The 20,915-nt window shown below is 42.4% G+C and overlaps 1 protein-coding gene across 6 annotated transcripts in view; it reads left to right on the forward strand.

Moving 5' to 3' along the window:
• The window catches only part of ANKS1A (ankyrin repeat and sterile alpha motif domain containing 1A), a 175,056-nt gene that overhangs the window by 47,223 nt on the left and 106,918 nt on the right, over positions 1-20,915 (forward strand). The gene's annotated exons all lie outside the window — the stretch shown is intronic.

Here is a 20,915-nt window from a genome sequence, read left to right on the forward strand (position 1 = left end):
TTGGAGGAAGCGCTGTGGTGTAAGCATAATGAGTTTTAGTCCGCTTGATGCTGGCTGGATGGCCACTAATGTTCTCATTTCCAGATTTGACTTTGCAGAGTCTACTGACTTATCTTTTGAGCCAAGAATAGTCCTAAGATAAGCAGTTATATGGATTAAGAACAGAGTGTATTTTGTACTGTCTGATGAGCACTTTGTGTCTCTAAAGTTGAGATACAACAAAGGGAGCTCTGGAAAACAACTGTCCATAAACTTGGAAGATAGTGGAAAGATTAATTATACATTCCTTATCTCACTGAGCACCCTGAGTTGACCGATACAGTTCACTGACCTGGAGACGGATCCAAGAAGCCTGGAATGTGCTGTTTCACATTGTTTCTCTTGAGAAATGTATTTAATCAATGTGCAGAGCACTGGGGGCAATACACTTGGTATGACCTTTATGCTTGAGGCACTGATGGGAGTCTGCATGTGACACACACAGTGAGGATGAGAATTTGGAGGAAAAATGGAAATGAGGTTATCTAATTTGTATCAGTCTATATAACTGAGAAATACCTTTTTCTGATGATTCTCAGTAGATAGTCTTTTCTAAACATTTGATATAAAATTGATCCAAGATTAGGAGTGTTACTGATCCTAATTTTTCTAAAACAATATAATTTTAAAATTATTAAAATAATACATCTTCATGATGGAAAACGTCAATATAAAAATCTATAATGTCTCTTCCTCCCTTCTATTTCTCCAGCAGTTCTGTGTATATTTTTTTTTAGATTTTTTTTCCTAGTTTTTTTTTCACTTAATATATTATTGACATTGATTAATTGAAGGAGTTTTTTTTTTTTTAATCACCGATGAGTATTGAGTCAACAAATGTTTTATATCTAATGAAAGGAACGTGTGATTTTTCTTCTTTAATATGTTAATGGGTACGTCAGGTTTTCCAGCGTTCAACACTCCTGACATTCCTGGTGTAACTTTCGTCAGTTCTTAAAATTGACAGCTGCTCTTTCTTTAATGACATTTCAGAGATGTCACCAAGCAGCAGTGTATGACCTGGGCTAGGAAACCTGAGAGGGGTGTGGTCTGGCTTGTGCAGGGATAGGACTGAGCACACACTGGGAGTAGAGGAATTGAATTAAGATGACACTTGCACACACTTTTCTCAGTATAGTCAGTGGTGGTTAGAAGTGATACCTTATTAAAAAGAAAAAATGGGGGGTGCCTGGGTGGCTCAGTGGGTTAAAGCCTCTGCCTTCGGCTCAGGTCATGATCCCAGAGTCCTGGGATCGAGCCCCACATCGGGCTCTCTGCTCAGCAGGGAGCCTGCTTCCTCCTCTCTCTGCGTGCCTCTCTGCCTACTTGTGATCTCTGTCTGTCAAATAAATAAATAAATAAAATCTTTAAAAAAAAAAGAAAAAAGAAAAAATGGAAGAAAAGGAGTGGTACCTTATTAGGGATTAATAATATAATTAGTCTACAAAGTACTGGCTTCTAAGTAACCTTAGTTGTAATCTTGAGGAATTTGCATACAGAGAGGTTGTAGCGCTATGACTGCTTTCAATTTTTGGAGTTTATGATGTCTCATTTTCTTTCAGAGTCCTTTGGGGGATGTCTTAGTTGTCAGGTGGAATTTGTCATACCATTCTGCAATTAAAATATTTTGGTGTCTTTTGAGTACTAGGTCACACCTTGGTTTCCTCATTTCTTTGAGGAATCAGATTCCAAGGGAAAATGTTCTCTACCAGCTCTCTCTAGAACAACTGGTGACTTAGCAGTACATGACAAAGTAATTGGAGATTGCTGTGAACAGTCATCACAAGTGGCCAGAGCTCAGATACTCTTGGGTTTTTATGGTCTAGGTTTTGAGGTTAGTAGCTTGAAAGAGACGTGATGTGTTGGCTTCTCAGAGCTAAGACAGCTTAAACACTTAGGTTTCATGCTCCCAATCTAAAGAGTGAGTGAGTGAGTGGGTGATCTCTAGTTTCTTTTATCTTTATAATATTCCAGTTTTGTATAATTACATCCACTTCTCTTAGACTGATCCCTCACTTGAGAACTGAAGACTGCAGGCAGGGGTGGAAAGTTCGGATCTTGACTTGTATTTAAATTGTATCACCCTTGTTGGCTTATGCCTTTTTTTATTCTGATGCTGATTTTTGTCTTCTCAGGTTTTGGACTGTACATCACACATTGCTATTTCTGGCATTAGTGTTCATTTTTGGGGAGTGTGGAGTTTTTCGATAGACTAAATTTTTTTACAGCGACTTTAAGTTTATAGAAAAAATTGCTTAGAAGGTACAGAGTTCCTATATACCCTTTCCTCTCCCTCACTCCCACAGTTCTACTATTATAAACACCCTGTATGCATGGTATGGACATCCTGACTGTGTGGTGCGCTAGTTGTATGTGATGAACCAATATCGATATGTCATTCTTAACTAAAATCTGTTAGGGCTCACTTTGTGTTTTACAGTTCTATGGATTTTGACAAAAGCATAATGTATATAACCACCATTACGATATCATACAAGATAGTTTCACTGACCTAAAAATAGCCTGTGTTTCATCTGTTCATTCTCTTCCACAACCCCTGAGCCCCAGGCAACCACTGATCTTTTACTATCTTTATTGTTTTGCCTCTACTGGAGTGTCATAGACAGTTAACCTTTGAATCACATGAGGGTTAAGAGCGCGGACAGTTGAAAATCTGCGTATAACCTTTGTCTCCCCCCAAAACTTAACTACTCATTGCTCACAGTTGACCAGAAGCCTTACTGACAACATGAACACTTGATGAACACATAGTTTGTACATTATAGGCACTGTACACTGTATTATTACAATAAAATAAGCTAGAAAAAAAAACTTTGAGAAAATACATTTATATTATTGTACTGTATTTATAAAAAAAATCCTGTATAAGTGGACCTGCTCAATTCAAACCAGTATTGTTCAAGGGTCAGCTGTAGTTGGAATCTTACTGTGTGTAGCCTTTCCAGACTGGCTTCTTTCACTTCGTGATATACATTTGAGTTTTCCTTTATGTCTTTTAGGCTTGATAGCTCATTTCCTTCTATCAAAGAATAATTCTGTTGTCTGGATGTAGCACAGTTTATCTATTCACCTACTGAAGGACATCTTGGTTGCTTCCAGGTTTTGGCAATTATGAATAAAGCTGCTGTAACATTCATGTGCAGGCTTTTGTATGGACATACATTTTCAGCTCATTTGAGTACTTCAAGTGCAATTACTAGGTCGTATGGTAAGCCTGTGTTTAGTTTTGTAAGAAATTGCCAAACTTATCTTTCAAAGTGGTTGTATCACTTCGCATTCCCACGGTCAATGAATGAGAATTTTGTTGCTGTACTTCTTCACCAACATTTGATGTTATGTTTCCGATTTTAGCCACTCTAATAGGTATGTAGTGCTATTTAATTGTAGTTTAGTTTGTAAATGCCTAATTCCCTAAGCCAACATGAGTATCTTTTCATATGCTTCTTTACCATCTGTGCATCTTCTTTGGTAAGGTGTCTGTTCAGATCTTTTGCCCATTTTTAAGTTGCATTGTTTGTTTTCTTATTATTGAGTTTGAAGAGTTATTTATGTTTTGGATACATGTCCTTTATCAGGTACATTTTTAAAAAAGATTTTATTTATTTATTTGACAGAGATCACAAGTAGGCAGAGAGGTAGGCAGAGAGAGAGGGGGAAGCAGGTTCCCCGCTGAGCAGAGAGCCCGATGTGAGCAGAGAGCCCGATGTGGGGCTCGATCCCAGGACCCTGGGATCATGACCTGAGCCGAAGGCAGAGGCTTTAACCCACTGAGCCACCCAGGCGCCCCTATCAGGTACATGTTTTGCAAAGATTTTCTTCCAGTCTGTGGCTTGTCTTTTCATTCTTTTATGGTGTTTTTCACAGAGCAGATTGTTTATTTCAATGAAGTCCAGCTTATCAATATTTTCCTTCATGGTTCATGCTTTTGGTGTTGTAGTCATAGAGTTGTTGCCGAGCCAAAGCTCATCTATATTTTCTGCCGTCGTCTTCTATAAGTTTTATAGTTTTGCATTTTACATTTACATCTACAATCCATTTTAAGTTAATTTTTAAAAAGGATTTTATTTATTTATTTGAGAGAGAGTGAGAGAGAGCACAAGCGGGGGCCGATGGGAGGGGCAGGGCCCCACATGGGCCTGCATCCCAGGACTCCATGGTCATCCAGGACTCTGGGACCATGACACAAGCCAAAGGCAGACACTTAACCAACTGAGCCACTGGGTGCCCCTAAGTTAATGTTTATAAGAGATGTAAGGTCTGTGTCTAGATTCATTTTTTGCATTTGGATGTCCAGTTGTTGCAGCACCATTTGTTTTAAAGGCTCTTCTTTCTCTATTGAACTACCTTTGTTCCTTTGTCAAAGATTCATATATTTGTGTGGGATTATTTTGGGGCTCTTTGTTCTAATGATCTTTTGTCTGGTTTTGTTTTTTTGGGTTTTTGGGTAATACCACACCATCTTGATAACTGCAGTTTTAGTAAGTCTTAAAGTCTGATATTGTCCGCCCTCCAACTTTGTTCTTCTCCCTCTCAGTGTTGTGTTAGCTGTTCTGGGTCTTTGCCTTTCCATATGAACCTTAGAATCAGTTTGTTGGTATCCACAAATAACTTGCTGAGATTTTGATTGGGATTGTGTTGAATCTATAGGTCAGCTTGCTAAGAATTGATCTTAATGATATGGAATCTTCCTATTCATGAACATGGAAATGCCTCTCTATTTAGAGCTCTGATATCTTTTATCAGAGTCTTGTAGTTTTCTTCATATAGATCGTATTCATATTTTGTTAGATTCATACTAAAGTATTTCATTTTGGGTTGCTAATTAATGTAAATGGTGTTACATTTTTAATGTCAAACTTCAGTAGTTCATTACTGTTATCTGGGAATACAATTGACTTTTTTTTTAAGATTTTATTTATTTATTTGATAGACAGAGATCCCAAGTAGTCAGAGAGTCAGGTAGAGACAGAGGAGGAAGCAGGCTCCCTGCTGAGCAGAGAGCCCAATGATTCTGATTTGGTAGATACCACACGCAGCATGGCCTTGCTTTTTCAGTCAGGTGTTTTGCCAGGGTTCTTAGTCATCCACAGTTAGTGCTGATTTTTGGCCAGACTCCAAGGACAGGGTAGGAGGTGCTTTGTGGGAAAGCTAGGAAAGGACTTGGGCAAATAGCACAGATTTGGGAGGCTGATTAAATACAGATCTCGGTGGAGTTCCTGAGACAGGCTCGGGGGTTAAAATAGATTGAAACATAGTGCAGAGACAGAAAAGTGAGAAAATCTGGATTTAGTTAAAGCCAAAAGTTTTGTTGTTGTTATTTTGTTTTTAATTTTCCAAAGTAATGTGCCTGTTCAGCTGTTTCCACTAACGGAAGTTGCAACTAGGTGGCTATAGCGCTTACCAAATTACGGAGAAATGACTTTAAAAATTAGTTTAAACAGAAAAGCATAACACAGCAAAATTCGGTCTGTATAACCTGTAATATGTATTTTCAGAAATAATTGCCCTGTTTTCTTTAAGAACAGAATGTAATTTTTAGAAAGGAAACCATCTGCTTGGGGCAGTTATCTTGGTTACATAGAACAAAAGCAGAGAGAAGGTTACTAGTAAAATGATTCTAAGAAGGGGGTGGTTACTTGTATCCTGACTCTCCTTGGTTCAGGGTAAATGGTGGCACTTGAATAAGAAGTCTTGGCCATGGACTAGATGCTGGGAGGCCCACGGTTAGCCTCAGCCAGGAGATCACTTGCTGTGCATCAGCCCCTTTAGAATGTTCTAGCTTCCTCTGCAAACTTCATGGACTTCACCTCACCTTCTTTCCTTTCATGACCTCACAGTACCAGAGTGTTCCTAACACCGGGATTTACCTATGAGCAGGATGACTCTGAGCCTTAAAATGAGGGTATTTAGCTGTGTGCTGGACTGAATTGGATTCTAGCCTTTTCGTAGGTCACCTCATGAAGAGAATAGTAAGGGGAGAGGGGCAGGGAAGGTGATGGAAGGAGAGAGCTGAGGACAAATGTCATATGAGGAAGGAAGGAAGGTTTATCCTGCCAGGCGGTATAGTAAAAAGAACATTTCACAGGAAGACAAGAAGGCTTCCTTCCAGTTCAGTCTCATTCGGCCTTTTACTAGCTGTTTCTTCTCAGTGTGGCTCAGTTTTCCCATCTCTAAAGTAAAAGTTTGGGGCAAGATGGGTTTACATACCGGTGATTGAGAGAGGAATAAAATAAGGCTCCTATCCCCTTCATCATATTCTAGTGAAGGAAACAAGCTTGGTATAAGCAAATAAAGAAAACAGTAATTGTAATGTTTTAAATAGAGGACTATGCCGTGGATAGTTAATTCAGCCTGAAAAGTGGGATGACATTTTGCTGGGGCTTTGACGGATGTTGGAGATTTCGCAGAGATTAAAATAGGGTGAATCAGAGAGAATAGCAAGCACAAAGACAGGTGGCAGAGAGCTGGCACCCAGGGTGTGCACAGGAGTGCAGAGGGGTGGAGCCAGATGGGTAACTGGGGATAGCATGGGAAGATCCTTACTGCATGGTTGGCTAGGAAGCTTCTAGAGGCAAGAGAGAGCTATCAAAAGCTCTTGGGGAGAATACCTGATTGTGTATGTATTTTAGAGAGTTAGTAGTGACAACATTGTAGAAAGCGTTTTTTTGGTTTTTGTCAATGGAGGGGAGACCTCAGGCAGTTGAGATCATTTTGGAGGTTATTTCAGGAATAAGGCAGCGACTTTGGAAATGAGGAGGAAGGGACAAATTTGTGAACTGTTTTAGGATGTGGAATATCTGGGATTCAGTAACCCCCAGTTGACTCACTCACCTGCCCTAACCTCACCATCACTTATACCAGCGGTACGTAACCATTATGGGCAATTCCTATACTGTCTTCTAAAATCCACTAGCCTTTGAAATCACTGACCCATTTGGTCCCCTCCCCTGGGGACCGGTACTGCCCTCATTTGGGCAAGCTTGTCCTTAGCCTCTGTAATTGAAGAGCTCCATTCAGAAGCAAATGGGAATAATTGATTTTCATCCTCCAGAGACTGGAAAAAAAAATCGAAGACCACAAGAGGTTTTTTAAAAAGGAGGCGAATTCCGGAGATAAATTTTCTCCATACTCCTTCTTAAAAGAACTCTTAAGAATCTCATAAGTAGAAGCCCGTGTCCCTGGAATAGATCTGGCTTCACTTTAAAAAAAAATAAAACAACAACAACAACAAAAAAAAACGGTGTGTTTGTGTGTGTTGGTAAAAATCGTTCTGACTGTTGTTAAAACAGTAAGGACAACTTTATTTAAGACCACTGCACAGGGAGAGAGATGATGCTCCCCTCTGAATACAATAAGGACAAGTAGGGATTTATAGCCAAGGAGCAGGGTAAAGGGTCAGGGGATGAAAATTACTAAGAGGAGACAGCAGGGTAGGGGGATCCTTGCTAAACTGACCTAACAGGATTCTTGCTAAAGGCAGGCCAAGGACTTAGACAGCAGAGGTGGGGGATGAGGAACTTTTTTAGATGGGCGGAATGCGGGTAGTTCTTGTTAAACTTACTTATTAACAGGATTCTTGCTAAAATTTGGCTGAGCCGTCCAAAGACTAGATGGGGACCAAAGTCAAGGCCTAGTTGAAAAGAGTCCTCAGAGGAACCTGAGTAAAGTTTGGGCAAGGAGAGAATCTTTGTCAGTTAGTGCGTGCATGTGTGCTTGTGTGTGTGTATTTGTGTGTTTTATTCAAAAGTAATGCATGCCTCACCACCCCAGAACTCATCGATCTTAACAGTTTGGTACGCAGCCTTCCATGTATGAGCAGAGGCTTAGAAAAATACACCATGAAATGAGATCATACTGTACATACTGCTATGCAGGTGCATTTCTCACTTCATATATCTTGCGTGTTTTCTCATGTCAGCACGTATATACTGACTGTTCTCAATCTTGAGAATGCCTTGCCTCACTTGAGATACTGATGCCAAACCCTTATATTTTAGATTTCCAGTGTAAAGGTTTTTTCACATACATTCTCCCATTTATTCCATAAAATAACCCTCTCGGTTAGGGGTAGGGCAAGTGACATCTCCATTTGACATAGAGATTAGGTGATTTACTAGAGATTCTGCAGCTAGGATGTGTCAAGTCAAAGCTTTACATATATGGGTCAGTTTTATGTGTGGAAAAAAAAACCTTCGACGTTCAGCTTCCATGTGAGCTACATTCATAATACCGTTTTTGTTTGTGGTGCTTGGGGTATTTAGGAAATATATGTGGTATAGATGGGACCTGGAATCTGCTAATAAATTTCATTTGAGGCGTTCATCCCTTTTGTGTGTATTACTAACTTCTATATTGAAATTTTCTGTCATTTTAATTTCCTTAAAACAACAAAATAGTCATCTTGAATACCTTAAGATTAAATGAATTCGGTTGGTTTGTATCTTCCATTATAATGTTGATACTTTCGATAGTTAGCTTAAGTGATGAAGTTTGTCACTAATTGGATTTCTGGAAATGTTAATGGGAGGCTTTCAGTTAACTACCTCTACTCATTTCCCTCTGGGACCCATTTCTTACCTACAACACAGTGCCTCTCTCTCAGCCCTCTTTATTGGTTTCCTACGGCCCCGGCGAGAAAGAAAAAGAGTGAGACAGCCTGAATGACGAGTGAGGGACGTGAAGCAGGGCGGAAATGAGAGAATATGAGCTATGGAGGAGTCATCTTATTCAGGAATGAGAAAAACAGTGAGGAGAGAGAGGTGTTTCAAGAAGTTGCATATTAGCACTGTGGTTAAGATTTCGGAGTTAAACCCAGGGTCACCCATTCTAGCCTTATACCCCTGGGTAACTTATTTACCTCTCTACTTGTCCATTTCCTAGGGTTCTCTTGTATGGTTCTGGTGAGAAGTAAATAGTATGTTATTTAATCCACTTCATTAAAGTATACTTGGATCCTGGCAAACATTTAATGTTAGCTGTTGTTTCTAGGCCTTTTAGAGTCAAAATTTCCAAGAAATGGGTCTCAAAGTCTGGATGGAGTAAAGTACCATATAATTTTTTGTCCAGGCCAGGATGCTGTTAATAATTATTCTGGGACAACAGATATAAGCAAAGATTTATGGTTTCCCAAAGGCAAAGGCATCTTTGTCCCCAAACATGACTGATTAAAGGCACCTTGCCTTCCTATGTCAGCCCACTGAAGCCTCTGGACTTTGACACACGGGGGAGCAGATTTTTCTTATAAGCTCTTCTTTAGACACATGCATGCACACACACACACACTCAATAAACAAGAGAAGAAACAGTGCTTTTTCTTTCAAGGTAACATGTTATCTTAGGATGGAATGAGTCTGCACATATGTTTAGTAAAATTTGTGTAGTACTTTTGACCTAAGAAATAACTTGACAGAGGATATTTGAGTTCTTCCAGTTCCTGTAATCTAAAAACTGCCATACCTCTCTTTGAGAAGCTCCAGGCCCCCTCATGCTGCGAGGCGTCCATTTCTCTTCCTCTCTGAGCCATCCACGTGTGCCAGGTACAGCACTCTCTTGGCAGTGAGCATCCAGGGGCAAACATGATTGTTTGTGTTCTGGTGAGAAAGACCATCAAATTGTGACAGAGAACGCTAAACCAAATTGTAATGAGGGCAGAGTAAAAGCAGCTCCTGAAGAGCCAGCTGTGTCTGGCCGGGGAAGAAAAGGAAGGAGTTCCCTGAGGAGGAGAGCTTTTTGCTCATGTTGGATAGGAATTGAAGAGGTAAATTGGAATGGGGGCGTTGAGGAAGAGGCAGGAAGGAGCCCAGTCTTCTAGGACAGGAGACCTTGAGTGAAGAAGGCAGAAAACCACAAAGTGTCTGTTTTTCCAAGATCACACACCCTCCCTGCCTTCTGCAAAGTCCCTTGTCTTGCTGATGGAATGCCTTTCATCCCATCCTTCCTCCGTGTTCCTTAGCATTGGCATAGTTCTTTTAGAACACATGTCACTTCTCTTGATAATTGTTTCTGTGTCACTCAAGTTCTTTTGAGCAGGGACTTGGTCTTTTTTATTGCAGGGTGCCTAGACTAGCACAGCGGCGCTTTCCCTTCTTCCTTCTGGGCGCCAGGTACTATGTAGTTGCTACTGGGGAAGGTGGCACAAGACGGGCCCCGTCCCTGCTGTCACGGAGCATACAGGCTGACAGCAGTTTTGCTCTGTGACTGAATGCATTGCTGGATTCACCAGTGAGAATCAGAATTTTGAATTCTGGAGGTCATTGTCATGCAGTTCAGTGGTACCTTTTTTGCGGACATGGAACAGAAACAGGGTTAAGAAGCCATGTCAAGGTAAATTGACTCAAATAGAAGATAAGCACCCCCCCACAAGTAATCATGGAAACCTTGGGGGAAATAGGGCTTGTAGAAATTTGATTTATACATTGGTCTTCATGAATACCATGTAGGAACAGCAGAGAACTCCTGTAGTGGTGTTTGCTGCGGGGCAGCGTGCCTCCCACATGGTCACGTCCATGTCCGTATGAAACAGCAGTCTCACCGTGCACCCCCTCAGGCTGCTGCTCAGATTCCCCCTCCCTGCTGTAGGCACTGGGTGGAGAGGCCACGCTAGGCTTACCTAAGGTAGCAGTGACTGAAAATAATTGTTTCTACGGTGACTGTCCGAGGGCTCACAGTCTCACTACTCTCCAGCAACTTGCAGCCCTAAATGTGTGTGGCGTTGGGTGTGTCCAGACCAGTTACCGATTAGAAGCAGAAGGGCCCAGAGGAGAATGCTGTGGAGAGCAGGATGGGATTTAAGCAGTGTGTCTATTTTGAGCACCTTTGTCCTTGGCAGAAGGCAGGGAAGCACTCTGCTGGCTTTGTGGACCACGGAGGCCATCCTTCCAAGTTGATCGTGTGAGTCCCATCAGCTGTGAAGTTAAAAGGGCGCATTGCCTTTCTGCTTGTGTTTTCTCTCATGAGGGAATAAACCAAACCCTTCAGAGTTGCTGCCTCTCATCATGCTCAAAGCACAAAAACACATGGCCGCATTGGCAGGGGCTCATCTGTCACGTAGTGGCAGAACTGTTTCTGATGTTCTTACTGGAAGGCCATGGATGCACCCCAGCATTCCTTTCCAGGAAAGCAGCCATTTCCAGCTCTTAGTTCTCTGTACCTCTTTCCTCATATTTTGGATTAGTACGCTTATGCTGCTGTTTCTTGGTTTTTAAGTTTTAGGCATCCTCTATCAGTCTTTGTTATGAAGAAGTTTTAACTTTGTTGCACTCTGTCAGTCCACTGCCTCTCCGTCCTTGAGATGGTTCACAATGTTTAGTTCTGCCAGCATCCCCTGTTTATATTACTAAGGCTGTTAGTACTATCGACCTGCTAACCCAGTTAGTATACTACAGTCTGATCTTTATTTCCCGTATAATACATGAACTGCCTCTCTCATTGGTTTTCTGAGCTTCCAATGCCCAGCTCACTCTTGATTCCCAAACTACAACCACAGTTTTGAAGTCCTTAAATGTTATTCTCCACATTCCAGGCCGACATATCTGTTGATCTTGTCAGTTTCATTTTCTCGCGCAGGCAGGCCCCTGGAGCCCTCCGACATCCAGCCACGCTTCAGGCTTGCTGCATGACTGCTCCCCTTTGCCTTTTTTTGGCCCTGTTTCCTGGATGCCGGTCTTCCTCTTTCTTGGTTTGCTCATTTATTTGGTAGAGCATATCCTCCAGTTGCTTCCTGATAAAAGGGTGTGTGGGAGGTAAAATTTGAGACCCTGCATGTTTAAAAATATCTTTATTCTCTTTTCACACTTGACGATAATTTTTCTGCTATAGAATTTTAGGTTGGAAATCACTTTACCTCTGAATTTTGAAAGCATCACTCTTTTGTCTTACAGCTTCCAGAACTGCTATTGAAAATTCTGATGCCACTCGATCCTTTGTGTGTGAACTTTTTTCTCCCTGGAAAATGTGTTCTCTTTATCCCGTGACTTCTGAAATGTATTCTGAAATTTCACAGTGTGCCTTGAGGGGATGGGTCTTTTTAAAAATTATTCATTGTACTGAGCATAAGATGGACTCTTTCAACTGGGAATTCATATCCTTCAGTTGTAGGGAAATCTCTCAAGTTGTTTCTTTGATAATATTCTCCTCTCTGCTTTTTCTCTTTTCTCTGGAACTCTTGGTCTTCTAATCTGCTTATCTTTTTCTCTTATATTTCCCATCTTTTTCTTTGGTTACACTTTCTGGGAGATTTACTCAGATTTATCTTCTAGCTCTTTGATTGTGTTTTTATCCCTACTATCATTTTTTAATTTCCAAAACTTTGCACTGATTATTGCAGTTCTTTCTAATCCTGTTTTTGTGTGATAATGGTTTGTTGTTGTTGCTGTTTTTTTGGGTTGAGATTTTATTTGGTTTTCTGTTTCTGTTCCTCTGAGTCCCTTTTTTTCTGTATTGTGCTCTGTCATTTCATGCTGAACACCTTCCTCGAATGTATGGTCCTCTTTGGTTGTCATTTTCATTTAATAGTGGGTCACTAAAGAGCCAGTTGCATGGTCTGGGTAGAAGTGGGAAGAACTTGCCAAGGATGGCTTTTATATCATATAGGGTGATTGGGCTGGAACCCACCTGCTTTGATGGGGAGTCCCCCAAAGTCAAGATCTGTTGAATTGTTCTGTGGAGTGCTTGGTCCAGCCTTCTGTTTGGGGGTGGGGATGGGGCTGCCAGCATTCTGGGAGCAGAGCTGAGATCACGTCATTCAGGATCTTTTAGGGCTTCTGTTTTCAGTACAGTGCCTCTTAGCTTTCTGCTGTTCCTGATGTCCCCAAGGCTGGAGCCCATCTAATTCAGTTTCTTCACTGAATAGATCTACCTTCTCCTGCCTGGACATGGGGAATCATTGTCTACAGGCTGCCCTAGATGGGACCAGAGATTTAGTGGTCTGATGCCTCCTTATAAACAGAATTTGTATCAAGTTCTTGTTTTCAGCCCTTCCTTATCCCTGGCCTCATGTACCACCTGGTACCTCTAATTCCTGAGCCTCCTCAGGGTACATATGTGTGTATATGTAGAGGCTTCCCAGGGTTTGTATGTGTGAAGGCCAAAAAGGCATCCCCTCATATGGCCACAAGGATTCACTTTCTCAGTTCTTCTGACTTCTCTACTTTCCATTTTCCAAAAAATGTTGACTTTTTCTGTTCACTGTTCTCTTTCTCCTATTGCTTGTTTGTTTCCACTTGCATTTTAATGGGGTTCAGGACTTAGCAGAAATAAAATACATGTTAACTAGATTTTAGAGGCGGTTGTACTGTTTTGGAGGTTTTGTATCTAATTATTTCATGTTGGTAAGTTTTGTCTTTTTCCAAAGATCATAAGCTTCTTTGACAATGGGGACTTGTTATCTCTTCTTTTAAACCTCTACAGTTAAGTATGTAGAAGGCATTTTAGTAAGGATGTGTCAAATTTGTTTGAGTAAGATGAATTCTTTTTAAAATAAGACTGGCTTTGGATAGTGTTTCATTGTGTTGGAAAACTGCCAGCCCTTCCTGAGGTTCAGAAAGAAATCTGCCTTTGTAGGGATAACTCAGAGGAAAACAGCGAAGGCCTTTGGCAGAAAAAGGCTGATGAGACAGACTCTTTAGACTGTAGTGATTTCATGAAACTGGATAGAAAACTGCTCCGAATATCTCTTACCCTCATGTGTCTTGCCATTGCGCTCTCTTCATAGAGCCAGTGCTAGAGAAGGCCCTTTCCTGACTTAGTGCTCTGAGAGTCTTTGACCTCCTGAGAATCAATGCAGGGGAAGTCCCACAGAGCTCTAAGTTGTTTTCTCTCAACAGTCAAGTTCAAGATCCTGGAAAAACTGGAAAAAACATGCATTAGCTGTCAGACATGGAATTTTGTTTTAGTGCCACATGAATTAGCTGTATGATGATTAGCAAGTCAGTCAAACTTCAGTTTTCTTAACTGATAAGATGGAGACAACACTATGTACTTTCCTACTGCATAATATGGTGGTAGAGGTCGAGTATGGGGAACATGCATGCCTGTAAACACTTGAACATTATCATTTTAAACTACGTAACCAACATAGGGCATTCTGGACCCTCATATGCACCTGCTGACTGGACATCTACATGTGGGAGTCCAAATTCATTTCAGCGCTGTCTAATCCAACACAAAACTTTCTTTCCCTCCCCTATTTCCCCCCCTACCCCACAGCATCGCCATCACTAAGCAGGGCAACCCCAGTTTTCTTCCAGAATTTACTCTCTGTCTACTGAATTTTTCACTTCTCACACACCTTATGCCCCCACCATCATTTAGTCACCAGATCCTGTCTTTTCTGTTGATTCTATCCTTTTTCTTCTTTCCTCCTCACGACTGCCTTCGTTCAGGTTCTCACTTAATGCCTGAATTGTTGACTTCCAGCTGAGCTCCTTGGATCTAGTCACGCTCTTTTTCCTCTCTATTGTCTACACAACTGCTTAGCAGAATGATTTTTTTTTTTTCAAATTCTGAAATATATCAGGCCGTCACAACCATGGTGAATAACCAAGTAGCCATCTAGGCTCCCATCTCCCAGCTGTCAACAGAAGGATTTCTCCAAAATATACATCTGATTATTCCCCACTCAGAACTTCAGTGATTTCCAGGACTCTGCCTTCCTCTCCTTGCTTACATCCACCGTCCTTTCACTTGTGTGCCCCAGCCACTCACAGTTAACTTGCATGTGCCCCAGTTTGTTGGGATGACTTAGGATACCTTGAATTTAGGTGTTTCCTCTTTGTTTCTTTGGTCTGGTGGATTCCTTCTGAGCTTTAAGGTTCTGCCCCAGTATCTCCCCTTCTGCAAAGCCTCCCATATTTCCATTTCCCTATAAGCTACACTTTGCATACTTCCTTTTCCAGAATGTCACACACTGTTCGGTATTGTCATTTGTTTACTTGTCTGACTTCCCCACTCAAGTGTGGAGACTGGGTAGCACCCTGGCATATGGAAGATAGGGCATAAACATTTACTGAACTGAACTGGATTGGGCCCTCTGCTGGCCTGTTAAGATGCCATTACTTGTCTGTATAAAGTAAACAGTTAAGTAGCTGGGCAACCACATGATGCTCGGGGACTGCTAGCAGAGAGTCGCTTTAGGGTATCATTGGGTCCTGAAATCGGATTCCGTAAAGTAGTCACAGATGAAAATGGGCAGTTCGGTTCTACCTTAGGGTGCTTCTGTCTCAGTGTTTTATGGGCAGACATCTCAAATGCAATATTGGTCTATGCCCCCTCAAGAGATCGTTGCCATTTTTAATGGCCACAGGTATAGTGAGTCATAGAGACCATGTCACATTTGGGTAGCAGGTTGGTAAAACCCAGTATTAGAAGTTGCATACTGTTGGCCCTAAGCCAATTCCCTGCATAGTGCTGTGCTCTTGGAAACATGAGGGATTTCCCTAAAGAGCATAAAATATATGGTATGGATGAGTGGCATAAAGAATTCACAGTGGTTCAAGGTCAAATATGATAAATTGGTCAAATATAAATTTGGTCAGATAAGATAAATTTATCATAATTTACAAATATCAATTATGGTGAAGGTGTCATCGATGATCTGGAAAATCTGAGATGGGTGAGATTAGTATCAGCCCGTACAGTCTGGAAAGGTGTCATGCCCCAGTGCGTATTTGTTTCTTTTCTTTGTTTTCTTTTTTTTAAATTTTATTTATTTATTTGACAGACAGAGATCACAAGTAGGCAGAGAGACAGGCAGAGAGAGAGGAAGGGAAGCAGGCTCCCAGCCAAGCAGAGAGCCCGATGCGGGGCTCGATCCCAGGGATCATGACCTGAGCCGAAGGCAGAGGCTTTAACCCACTGAGCCACCCAGGCGCCCCCCCCCACCCCAGTGCGTATTTGAACATGGGCTTCTTTCTGGGTCTAGAGTAGGTGTCTCCATGTGTTTTCTGCTGTTCTTCTTTGGTTTCACAGAGACTTCAGCAATTTTACCTCAGGTTTGTGCCTGAGTTTTGCTAGGTCCGAAGGGTGATATGTAGATTTAAATATGGGTGTTCTCGATGGACAACAAAATTCAGGTATTAGGAACCCTGGTTCCCTTTTAGAGATTTAGTGTTGATCATCATGGTTTGAACTTGAGTCTATGCCCCTTCCTCTTGCTTGGCAGGTGCCCCCCCCCCACCTTCAGTATGGACTTCGTATCTTTCCCCAAAGCCCAACCTATAGCTGAAGCTCCTCTGGGGGGCCTCCCTAAACCTGCTCCCTGCAGGCAGAGTGCCCTGCTTCTCCTCACTTTCTAGCCTCACGCCAGGCCTGCTCCTACTCTGGCTGCTGGCATCTGATGTTCTCTCTACCTGTCCTCCCCAGACACCCACACTGCTCCTTCCTTCACTTTGTTCACATCTCTTCTCCAGGGTCGCCTTTTTAGAGAGGTCTCTCCCGAGGACCTTATTTAAAGTGTCGCCCCATTACATTTTACTCTCTTACTCTGCTTGATCTGTTTGCTTTGTTTCTTTATGGCATGGACCGTTGCCTGCTACCGTATTTCTATTTATTTGTTTATTTGCTCACCCCACCCCCAATTCAAGATCCACAAAGGTGGAGACTTCGTCTTTTCCCATTTGCATTCCCAGGCCCTGGAACAGTGCCTGACACATAGAGGGCACCCTTGACCTATCTATTGACTACATACACAGGCAGCCCTCCAAGCAGGCCCTCGCTCAGCACCTGTCCCACTGTACAGAGTGGGCTGTGTCTGTATGGTTGGCCTGATCTTCATCACTGCCTCCAGATCCAGACTGCCACCTGCTGTGGATCAGGGTGTAGTCAGTTTGTAAATGGACGGAGAGAGGCGCTTGAGGTGGGACTCAACAGCCACAGGTTCTCATCAGCCCTGTTCCTCCTTGCCCTCCGGTGTCTTTAGATGCCTTCTCCAAACGTAGGTGCTTCTGAGTCCCAGACGGCTGTGCTCAGCATCATGTCCATGTGGTTGGGTTGCTGTGACACGTCTTAGGCTTCCCAACCCTAATGCTTTATCTCCTTGAGCCACTGAAGTGCTGGGGAGCCTATCACAGTAGGATTTGCAGATGCAGAGGAAGATTTGAAGGACTAAGTCACTTGTCCTACAACTGACAAGTGGCGGAGGCAGCTAATGAGCGCCTCAGCTCTTAACCTAGGTCCTGTAGTTGCTTCCCGTGGGTTCGCTGGAACCCCTATGAGACCTGTCAAGGGTGGGGTGAGGGTTTGTTCTACGAATCAAGGGCAGCAGTCACATGTCTGTACAATATCTGTAGGTTAGACTTGGTTGAAGAATCTTCCCTCTGGTTTTCTTGGCGCTTTGTGTTTTGCTTTTGTTTGTTGGTGAGCAGCCCTTGGGCATTTACTGTCTTAGAAAAACCTATTAGGACAGCTGTGATGGAGAGGAAGACCCCGATTGTCAAAAGCTCTTTTCTTGGGCTGCCAAAAAGGAAGAAACTTGGGTGGAGGGGGATATGACTACCATCCTGTGTGAAGCAAAAATTCTAAGCAGGGAGATTCAGTTCTCTGTTTTCATTTAGGTGTTATTTAATATATTCCCCATTCCCCCAAATTTCTAGATGGGCGTTCAGAGGAAATGCTAGTTAGAGAAAAAGCAGGGGATGGGGGGTCGACCTTACTGGTTAGACATGTTGCAACTTTATGCACGGAAGGCCTTGTCTTTCTTCCTCGTCTTTTCAAATTGTTTTGAGGGAGTTTTAGTGCTAGTAAAGGATATCTAAGTAGAGGTAAAAGTTAGAGAGTGAAACAAGGCTTGCTCAGTCTTGCCTTTTTTTTTTTTTTAAAGTGAGGGCGGTTTAAGTCTTAGTTTTCAGGTTACTTTGGGACCTGGCTTGAGATCACTAAGGAGCTAGCAGATTCCTAATGGAGTCCTCAGGGCTGACAGACCTGTGCTCCTGACTGCCTGACCCAGTCCTGGTACTTTCTTTTTCCCAGCTCCTGTTGGCGTCTTCTCGTCATCTTGCTGTTGGATTGTTATTCCAGCGCTGTACCACTGCATCTTTACCTTCCCTTGTCATCCCAGTTAGATCGTAAAGTCCTTGTTCAGCCAAATGCCAAGAGCTCTATAAACGGGAGTTTGGGATCTGCCACTGCTTTGGGGCCAAGAATTTGTTTTTTGATTCTTAGTGTCACCTCTTTTTTGATAGAATGACGATGTTTCGTCTGGTGGGTCAGTTTGAAAATGAGTGTGAAAACTACCTCCTAGTTTTTCCAGACCCGTTTCACTTTCTGTCCTTCTCATCGTTGCCAGATTACAGGCATACAGTTTTTGATCTAGAAAATGAGGTTATTGTACACATGTGACAGACATAATTGCTTTTAACCCTTTGTTTGGAGGGTGCTGTAGGAATCCCAGCTCAGTGGAGGGTGGGTATATCAGGATATACCTAAGGCTTCTGACTCTGTCACCTGCCTGCTTAATTGACAATGAATGAATAGTCTGGATACCAGAACATGCGTATCTTCTCCTTTCACTTAAAATTTATCTTCAGATTTTAAACTGAATGTAGACCGCTCATTAAAGTGGCCCAGGTCACATATATACAACCATTTAGCAGTAACAGTTTGAAGTTTTTCTTGGTTTTCTTTTCCCTGTGCACAGGTTCCTTCCTTCCTTCCTTCCTTCCTTTCTTTCTTTCTTTCTTTCTTTCTTTTTTTAAGATTTTATTTATTTATTTATTTGACAGAGAGCACAAGCAGGCAGAGAGGCAGGCAGAAAGAGGGGAAGGGAAGCAGGCTCCCTGCTGAGCAGACCCAATGCAGGGCTGATCCCAGGACCCTGAGTTTGTGACCTGAGCCGAAGGCAGATGCTTTAACCCACTGAGCCACCCAGACGCTCCCTTCCCCTCTTTCTTTTAAAAAATTACTATAAAAATACATGAATGCATCCTCATTGTGTTTTAAACAGTGTGGTGGAATACTGAGCGGAACATGGGAGTCCCTCCTCACCATCTCTAGTGTCCCCCAACACACATTGCTTTCCCAGAGGTGACCACTGGCAACATCGGCAAGCTCTCTGCCCGTCACCGTCCACCATATGGGCGTGTATGTACACACTTCTAAAGCAAGGGCTCCTGTTTTGTGTGCTACACAATGACCACTTCTTCTTTTTTTTTTTAAAGATTTATTTATTTGACAGAGATCACAAGTTGGCAAAGAAGCAGGCAGAGAGAGAGGAGGAAGCAGGCTCCCTGCTGAGCAGAGAGCCCAATGCGGGGCTTGGTCACAGGACCCTGGAATCATGACCTGAGCCAAAGGCAGAGGCTTTAACCCACTGAGCCACCCAGGTGTCCTAACACAATGACCACTTCTTTTCACTTATCCTTAACACAGTATGTCTTGGGGGAAATCTTTGTACGTCAGGACACATAGGTCCAACTTGTTTTCTTCCCTTTTTTGTGGTTGTTGTTAATGGTTATGTAGCAATTCATTGTATGGGCATACCTGGTATTTAAGTGCCCGCCTGTTGATGGACATGAAGTGTTTAGTTTTTGCTCTCACAGTGAAGCAGTCCTATACAAGCGTGTATCTTTGTGCATGTGTACGAGTGTCTCTGCTGAATAGTTGCCAGGAAGTGGAAATGCTGGCTCAAAGTGAATGCCTATTTTTGGTTTGGTGGATGCTGCCAAATTGTCTTCCCAAAGGAATTCACCAGTTCAAACCCATGCCAGTGGTATATAAGAGTGCTTGTTTTCCTCGTCTTTATAAATACTTCTTATTCTCATTTTTGTCAGTCTGGTTGGTGTAGAGTAGTGTGTGGTTGTTTTTGTTTTAGATTTTATTTTTAAGTAATCGCTGCACCCAGTGTGGGGCTCACTCTCACAACCCTGAGATCAAGAGTCACATGCTCCATTGACTGAAACAGCCAGGCGCCCTTAAACAGCTATTTTTTTTTTTTTTAAGATTTTATTTATTTATTTGAGAGAGAGATAGTGAGAGAGAGCATGAGTGAGGAGAAGGTCAGAGGGAGAAGCTGACTCCGCATGGAGCTGGGAGCCCAATGCAGGACTCGATCCGGGGACTCCGGGATCATGACCTGAGCCGAAGGCGGTTACCCAACCAACTGAGCCACCCAGCTGTCACAACAGCTATTTTTTTTTTTTTAAAGATTTTATTTATTTATTTGTCAGAGAGAGCACAAGCAAAGCAGCAGGCAGAGAGAGAAGGAGGCTTGCATCTGAGCAAGGAGCCTGATGCGGGGCTCGATTCCAGGACCCTAAGATCATGACGTGAGCCTACCAACTGAGCTACCCAGGCTTCCCTGTACAACTATTTTTAATATTTTTTTTAAGGAAAAAAAATAAGACACTTCCTTTACGTGTTACAGAGTGCTTACCTCACACCAACTGCCAACAGTAGAGGCATTCTCATTAAAAGCAAGAACAAAACAACATTGCCCTCTACTACTTAATATTGTTTTAGAAGCTCTGGCCAAGGGGTGCCTGGGTGGCTCAGTCAGCTGAGGGTCTAGCTCTTGAGTTCAGCTCAGGTCATGATCTCAGGGTCATGAGATCCAGCCCGGCATTGGGCTATGTGCTGAGTGTGGAGTCTGCTTAAGATTCTCTCTCTCTCAAAAAACAAAACAAAACACAGCAGCAGCAGCTCTGGCCAGTGTAGTAAGGTGTGAAACAGAAGTAAGAATTAGGCTTTGAGGATTAAGTTAGATGACACTTCCACTTCCTAGTACAGTATTTCTGATTCAAATAAAGCACTCAAGTTCTAGATCTTGTTATTTTATTTCTTTCCTTCTTTCTTTCTCCTTCCTTTTTTTTTTTTTTTTTAAGCAGTAAGACATTCAGAAAGGAAAGCCTCGTTGTCTCTTACAT

Source organism: Lontra canadensis, unplaced genomic scaffold (genome assembly GCF_010015895.1).
Source record: "Lontra canadensis isolate GAN:19392208 unplaced genomic scaffold, GSC_riverotter_1.0 scaffold27, whole genome shotgun sequence".
Classification (NCBI taxonomy): Eukaryota; Metazoa; Chordata; class Mammalia; order Carnivora; family Mustelidae; genus Lontra; species Lontra canadensis.